The sequence below is a fragment of the Globicephala melas genome, chromosome X, assembly GCF_963455315.2.
Source record: "Globicephala melas chromosome X, mGloMel1.2, whole genome shotgun sequence".
Lineage (NCBI taxonomy): Eukaryota > Metazoa > Chordata > Mammalia > Artiodactyla > Delphinidae > Globicephala > Globicephala melas.
Window position 1 is genome coordinate 72666296 of NC_083335.1, and position 7894 is coordinate 72674189.

The following is a 7894-nucleotide window of genomic DNA, read 5'->3' on the forward strand; positions in this document are numbered from 1 at the left end:
GGGCCTCCAGGAAAAGCCTATTAAAGGTTTCTAGATGTTTCTAATGTAAAACTAAGCTTGAGAGTTATTGGCCTAGAGAGAAGACAAGAGGGTAAGATGCGGAGATGAGAAGAGAGGTATGGAAGGCATGGGGATGGGGTGGGTGTGACTTACTGGAAAAATGAGACACTTCAACACCTCTGGCACACTCAACAGGCACTATTTAAGGCTAAGAGCCCTGGGAAGCTATCAAAATATCTCTGTCCTCTTTGGGGGGAAGAAAACATCAAAACAATAAGCCAAGGCAAGAAGAGGGTGGGAAAGTTGCATGGGGTGGCAATTAAAAGGGTGGATGGGACTTCCTTGGTGATCTAGTGGTTAAGAATCTGCCTTCCAATGCAGAGGATGTGGGTTTGATCCCTGGTCAGGGAACTAAGATCCCACATGCTGGGGGGCAGCTAAGCCCATGCATCACAAAGACTGAGCCCATGCACTCTGGATCCCATGCACCACAACTAGAGAGACTGCGTGCCACAACTACTGAGCTTGTGCGTTCTGGAACCAGCACACCACAACTAGAGAGAAGACCACGCACCACAACAAAGAGCCCACCATCCACAACGAAAGATCCCACGTGCCACAACTAAGACCTGATGCAGCAAAAAAAAAGATAGATAAATAAATAAATGAAGGAAGGAAATTAAAAAAAAAACGGGTGGAGTCTGCAATTAGATTGATAACAAAAGCTGGGGAATTCTATGAGAACAATTGTCCCGGTCTTTTCAACAAGTCAGTGGCATGATTTTAAAAGGAAGGTGGAAATTAAGAGATCTAACAACCAAATGCAATGTGTGGACTTTGATTAGATCCTGGTTCAAATAGATATTTGGCAGAACAATTTGAAAAATGCTAATATGGACTATGTGATGAGTATTAAGGAATTATGCTTAACTTTTCTAAGTGCATATGTAGGAAAATGTCCTAATTTTTTGAGGTGCATTCTAAAAGGGGTGAAATGTCAGTATGTCTATAATTTTAAAAAAAATATTTCACAAAGAAAGATGAAGCAAACTTGGAAATATATTAATAACAGCTAAATATAGGTGATGGGTATATGGGATATATTATACTATTTTTTCTACTTTTAAATTTATTTTATTTTTTATTTTTGGCTGTTTTGCGTCTTCATTGTTGCATGTGGGCTTTCTTTAGTTGTGGCGAGCGGGGGCTACTTTTTGTTGTGGTACATGGGCTTCTCATTGAAGTGTCTTCTCTGTGCAGCATGGACTCTAGGTGTGTGGGCTTCAGTAGTTGTGGCACGCAGGCTCAGTAGTTGTGGCTCACTGGCTCTAGAGTGCAGCCTCAGTTGTTGTGGCGCATGGGCTTAGTTGCTCCATGGCATGTGGGATCTTCCCGGACCAGGGATCGAACCCATGTACCCTGAATTGGCAGGTGGATTCTTAACCACTGTGCCACCAGGGAAACCCTATTTTTTTCTATTTTTAATGAAACAATAATACAAAATATTTCTTAGAAAAGTGTGTTCTTTGGAGCCAGCTGTCTTAGTTAAAAGACAAGCTCTGCCAGTTTCTTAGTTCCAACATGACCTTGGGCAAGTCCTTTCACCTCATTGTGCCTCATTTTTTCTCACCTGTCAAATGGAGATTGTTTGAGGGGTATTATGGAGTTGCTGAATAGTGCTCAGAGTGGTGTCTAGCACATAAGAAGTACTCAGCAAAGCTCAGTGTCAGGTCTTCTCACTCAGCAGAATGGAGAACTCAGATTAGAGAACTCAGGATAACAAATTCAAGGGGGTTCAGGAATGTGCCCCAGTACTAAGCTGTGTGCACAGATATAAGCTAAGTGCAACCACTGGGACGAGACAGGACATTCAATCAAAGCTGTATTCACTGTGTGCTGGGTCCTGGGAGGAATGCAGGGATGAAGAAACTCAGGCTTCTGCTCTCCTGCAGCTTTCAATCAGACCGCCAGAGGGAGACGTCAAGAAAGGAGCACCTCATTGTGATAAGTGTATGGGATTAAGAGGTAGTAGGAGATAAAACTGTAAAACTAATCTGCGATCAGATTCTAGAAAGGAGATTTATATGTAATGTTAAGCCTGAAATGACCAGTTCTTTGAGGATCAACTTCCAAGTTCAATAGAGGGATGAACCATTCTTCCTGTGCCCCTCTCATCCTGGGGAATGCTTTTGCATTCTGCAGAAGCACCTTGGAGTTCCCAGAAGCATGGATTCAGCATGCACAGGATGACATCTTTTTGTGGTTTATCTGCTAATGCGAAAATTTCAGTCTGTCCTGGGCTCATATTGTGACCTCAAATTCAGTCAAGTTCTTGAAAAGGAGTCATATTTCTCATGTTTTTTGTTTTGTTTTGTTTTGATTCCCAAAGTACCATGGAAAGAAGTTTTCTCTTTCAGGGATTGCTAATCATTTCCTCCTGATTCAGTTAACTTCTTCATTTGGGGGAATAGGATGGTGTGATAGAATCCCAAAAAGTTTAAGTGAACTGCTTCAGATCACATAAGTAGACAATTTAGTCAGGATGACAGATTTGTAGAGTCATAGTTGGAGGTGACCTCAAAGATCTGTTGGTTCAATCTCCCACCACCACCACACCCATCTAAGTCATGAATTGCTTCTACCACAACACTTACAAATGTTTTTCTGGTCCTTGCTGCATACTTTCAATGACAGGGAGCTTGCTCCTTTCTGAGACAGCCCATCCCATCTCTGAAAAACTCTATCATTAGACATTTATTTCTTCTGTTAAGCTGAAATTTATCTTCCTGTGGCTTCCACCCATAGGCCCTAGCTTTATCACCTGGCACCACCCAGAGCCCATCTGCTCCCTCCTCCCATGATAGTCCTTTAAAGACCTAAACATAGAGAACATATCTCCCTAATGTGTTCTCCAGACTAAATAGCTTTGGTTCCTTCAAAAGTTCCTCATGGTCCTTATTAGAAGCCCCTTCTCCAGACTGTTCACACTCTTTTGGACATAACCCAGTTTTCCCATGTTACTATGAAATCTCCTTACACTGAATCCTCTCACACTAAAAATCTATGGCTGCTAATATTTAGTTTGGTGGGAAGAGCCTTAAAAGTCAGGAGACTTAAGTCTTAGCCTTGGATCTCTCACTGACTCACTGGGTGATTTCAGGTGGGCTCCTTCTCTTCTCTACTATTCTCCAATTATACAAAAAAGGATAGACACTATGAATTGTGAATGCTCTCCAAACTAGAAAATTCCATAGATCTAAGACAAAAGAGTAGACTCAGATGGAGAATGAAGGTCTGGCTTTATGGTATGGATGCCTGAGCAGAATAACTTTTCTCTTGTGCTCCAGCAAACCCCTTTAGCCCCAGGTTGTCCACTATGTGGAAAACATTGGCCTGTAACGGTTTCAGAGCCCTGGAATCCCAGCCTGCTAGCTTAAAGGCCAGGCAATGGCTGAAAAACCAGAGCCCAAACTCCCAGATAGAAAGCCAAGGAAACCTGAGACAGTCAGAATGAGGACCTTCTTGGCCCTTCTAAAGAAGAAAAAGATTCATGGGGGTGGATGTGGACTCAAATTGCAGGCTTTTGCAGCACAAAGAGCTTCTGGATGGGGACTTAGATCCAGCCCCAGAGACTTACCAACATGTTCATTACACATTAAAATGCCCAGAAATCTAGCTTCCAGGCTTGACCTTTTTGGAGGATCAGTTCTCCACCCACCTCCTTCTATCTCAACTCTTGGTATGGTAGAATGGCTGCAATGGGATGGAGCCCTGAGAAGCCCCACATGGCAGAATGATTTTGCCTAACATGACATAAAAATACCTTCCTCAGACTTCTGGTCCAGACAAGATGGCATAGACCAGACAAGATGACATTCTCTCTGCTTTTCCCTGCTAAGGAAAACTAAAAACCCTAGCAATAATGCCAATAGGCAAGGAAGGAGAACTGTGGAAGGTAGTAAGAAAAGGCTAACTGGTTCGAAGCCCTAGGCTTGGAGGAACAGCACAGGAGCAGGATGTCTTACACTCATAAACTTGACAGCTTAATACAAATGGACTGATTCTTTGAAAGCCACAAACGACTGAAACTCAACCAAGATGAAATAGGTAATCTGAATAGTCGTACAATCATTAAAAAACTGATTAAAAATCTCCAGAAAAATAAAATGCCCAGACTAGATTGTTTCAAGAATTCTACACACATTTACAGTAGAATTTATACCAACACATACATCCCAATTCCAGGAGTTAGGAGAGGGAAGGGCAAGAAGATAGAGGTGGCTATAAAAGGGTAACAGAAGGAATACATGGTTCTGAAAAGGTAATACAATACATACTTATGGTGATGGAACTGTTCTGCAACTTGACTGTGGTGTTGGTCCCGCAAACCTACACATGTGATAAAATTGTATGGGGCTGAGAGGAGCTTCAATATGGCAGGAAAGTAAGACATGGGGATCATCTTCCTCCCCACAAGTCATCAGAAATACATCTACATGTGGAACAACTCCTACAGAACACCTACTGAATGCTGGCTGAAGACTTCAGACTTCCCAAAAGGCAACAAACTCCCAACGTACCTGGGTAGGGCAAAAGAAAAAACAGAGAGAAAAGAATAAGGACGGGACCAGCACCAGTGGGAGGGAGCTGTGAAGAAGGAAAGGTTTCCACACACTAGGAAGCCCCTTTGTGGGCAGAGACTGCAGGTGGCAGAGGGGGAAGTTCAGAGCCATGGAGGAGAGCACAGCAACAGAGGTGCAGAGGGCAAAGTGGAGAGATTCCTGCACAGAGGATCACTGCTGATGAGCACTCACCAGCCTGGGTGTGTTGTCTGCTCACCTGCTGGGATGGCTGGGGGCTGGGAGCTGAGGCTCTGGCTTCAGTCGAATCCCAGGGAGAGGACTGGGGTTGGCTGCATGAACACAGCCTGAAGGGGGATAGTGTGCCAAAGCTAGCCACGGGGGAGTCCGGGAAAAGTCTGGAGCTGCCAAAGAGGCAAGAAACCTTTTTTTTTTTATTTTAACAACTTAATTGGAGTATAATAGCTTTACAGTGGTGTGTTAGTTTATGCTTTATAACAAAGTGAATCAGTTATACATATACATATGTTCCCATATCTCTTCCCTTTTGCATCTCCCTCCCTCCCACCCTCCCTATCCCACCCCTCTAGGTGGTCACAAAGCCCCAAGCTGATCTCCCTGTGCTATGCGGCTGCTTCCCACTAGCTATCTATTCTATGTTTGGTAGTGTATATATGTACATGCCACTCTCTCACTTTGTCACAGCTTACCCTTCCCCCTCCCAATATCCTCAAGTCCATTCTCTAGTAAGTCTGTGTCTTTAGTCCCGTCTTACCCCTAGGTTCCTCATGACCTTTTTATTCCCTTAGATTCCGTATATAGGTGTTAGCATATGGTATTTTGTTTTTTCTCATTCTGACTTACGTCACTCTGTATGACAGACTCTAGGTCCATCCACCTCACTACAAATAGTTCAATTTCGTTTCTTTTTATGGCTGAGTAATATTCCATTGTATACATGTGCCACATCTTTTTATCCATTCATCCAATGATGGACACTTATGTTGCTTCCATGTCCTAGCTATTGTAAATAGAGCTACAATGAACATTTTGGTACATGACTCTTTTTGAATTATGGTTTTCTCAGGGTATATGCCCAGTAATGAAAGAAATTAAAATGACTCTACTACCTAAAGCAATCTACAGATTCAATGCAATCCCCATCAAACTACCACTGGCATTTTTCACAGAACTGGAACAAAAAATTTCACAATTTGTTTGGAAACACAAAAGACCTGAATAGTCAAAGCAATCTTGAGAACGAAAAATGGAGCTGGAGGAATCAAGCTCCATGACTTCAGACTATACTACAAAACTACAGTAATCAAAACAGTATGGTACTGCCACAAAAGCAGAAATATAGATAAATGAAACAGGATAGAAAGCCCAGAGATAAACCCATGCACATATGGTCACCTTATCTTTGATAAAGGAGGCAGGAATATACAGTGGGGAAAAGACATCCTCTTCAATAAGTGGTGCTGGGAAAACTGGACAGGTACATGTAAAAGTATGAAATTAGAACACTCCCTAACACCATACACAAAAATAAACTCAAAATGGATTAAAGACCTAAATGTAAGGCCAGACACTGTCAAACTCTTAGAGGAAAACATAGGCAGAACACTCTATGACGTATATCACAGCAAGATCATTTTTGGCCCACCTCCTAGAGAAATGGAAGTAAAAAGACTTTTTTTTACCTCTTTGTTTCCTGGTGCGTGAGGAAATGGAATTAACAGCACCAGTTAAATGTGCTCCAGAGATGGGCACAGGCTGCGGCTATCAGTGTGGACACTAGAGACAGGAATGAGATGCTAAGGCTGCTGCTGCAGTCGCCAAGAAGCCTGTGTACAAGCACAGGTCACTATCCACACATCCCCTCCCAGGAGCCTGTGCAGCCCGCCACTGCCAGGGTCCCATGATACAGGGACAACTTCCCTGGGAGAACACACAGCATGCTTCAGGATTGTGCAAAGTCATGAAAACCTCTGCCGCTGCAGGCTCGCCCCACACTCTGTACCCCTCCTTCCCCCCAGCCTGAGTGATCCAGAGCCCCCGAAAGCTGCTACTACTTTAACCCCATCCTGTCTGAGTGGGGAACAGATGCCCTCAGGCAACCTACACGCAGAGGTCGTGCCAAGTCCAAACCTGAAACTCAGGAGCTGTGCAAACAAAGAAGAGAAAAGGAAATTTCTCCTAGCAGCCTCAGGAGCAGCGGATTAAATCTCCACAATCAACTTGATGTACCCTGCATCTGTGGAATACCTGAATAGGCAATGAATCATACCAAACTGAGGAGGTGGACGTTGGGAGCAACGATATATATATTTTTTTCCCCTTTTTTACTTTTTGTGAGTGTGTATGTGTATGCTTCTGTGGTTGATTTGGTCTGTATAGCTTTGCTTTTACCATTTGTCCGATGGTTCTCTCTGTCCTTTTTTTGTTTGTTTTTTTCTTTTTTAGTATACTTTTTAGTGCTTGTTAACATTGGTGGATTTGTCTTTTGGTTTGGTTGCTCTCTTCTTTCTTTTTTCTATTATGTTTTAATTTTTTAAATAATTATTTATTATTTTACATTTGAATAATTTTATTTCATCTTTTATTTCATTTTCTTTTATCTTCTTTCTCTGTTTCTTTTTCTCTCCATTTTATTCTGAACAAGGTGGATGACAGGCTCTTGGTGCTCCAGCCAGGCATCAGGACTGTGCCTCAAAGGTGGGAGAGCCAGGTTCAGGACATTGGTCCACCAGAGAACTCCCAGCTCCACATAATAGCAAACAGTGAAAATTTTCCAGAGAGCTCCATCTCAATGCTAAGACTGAACTCCACTCAATGACCAGCAAGCTACAGTGCTGGACACCCTATGCCAAATAACTAGCAAAACAGGAACACAACCCCATCCATTAGCAGGGAGGCTGCCTAAAAACATAATAAGGAAACAGACACCATAAAACACACCACAAGACGTGGAACTGTCCACCAGAAATACAAGATCCAGCCTCATCCACCAGAACACAGGCACTAGTCCCCTCAACCAGGAAGCCTACACAAGCCACTGAACCAACCGTTGCCACTGGGGGCAGACACCAAAAACAATGGGAACTACAAACTTGCAGACTGCAAAAAGGAAACCTCAAACACAGTAAGTTCAGAAAAATGAGAAGACAGCAGAACACACAGCAGATGAAGGAGCAAGGTAAAAACCCATCAGACCTAACAAATGAAGAGGAAATAGGAAGTCTTACCTGAAAAAGAATACAGAATAATGATAGCAAAGATGATCCAAAATCTTTGAAATAGAATGGAGAAAA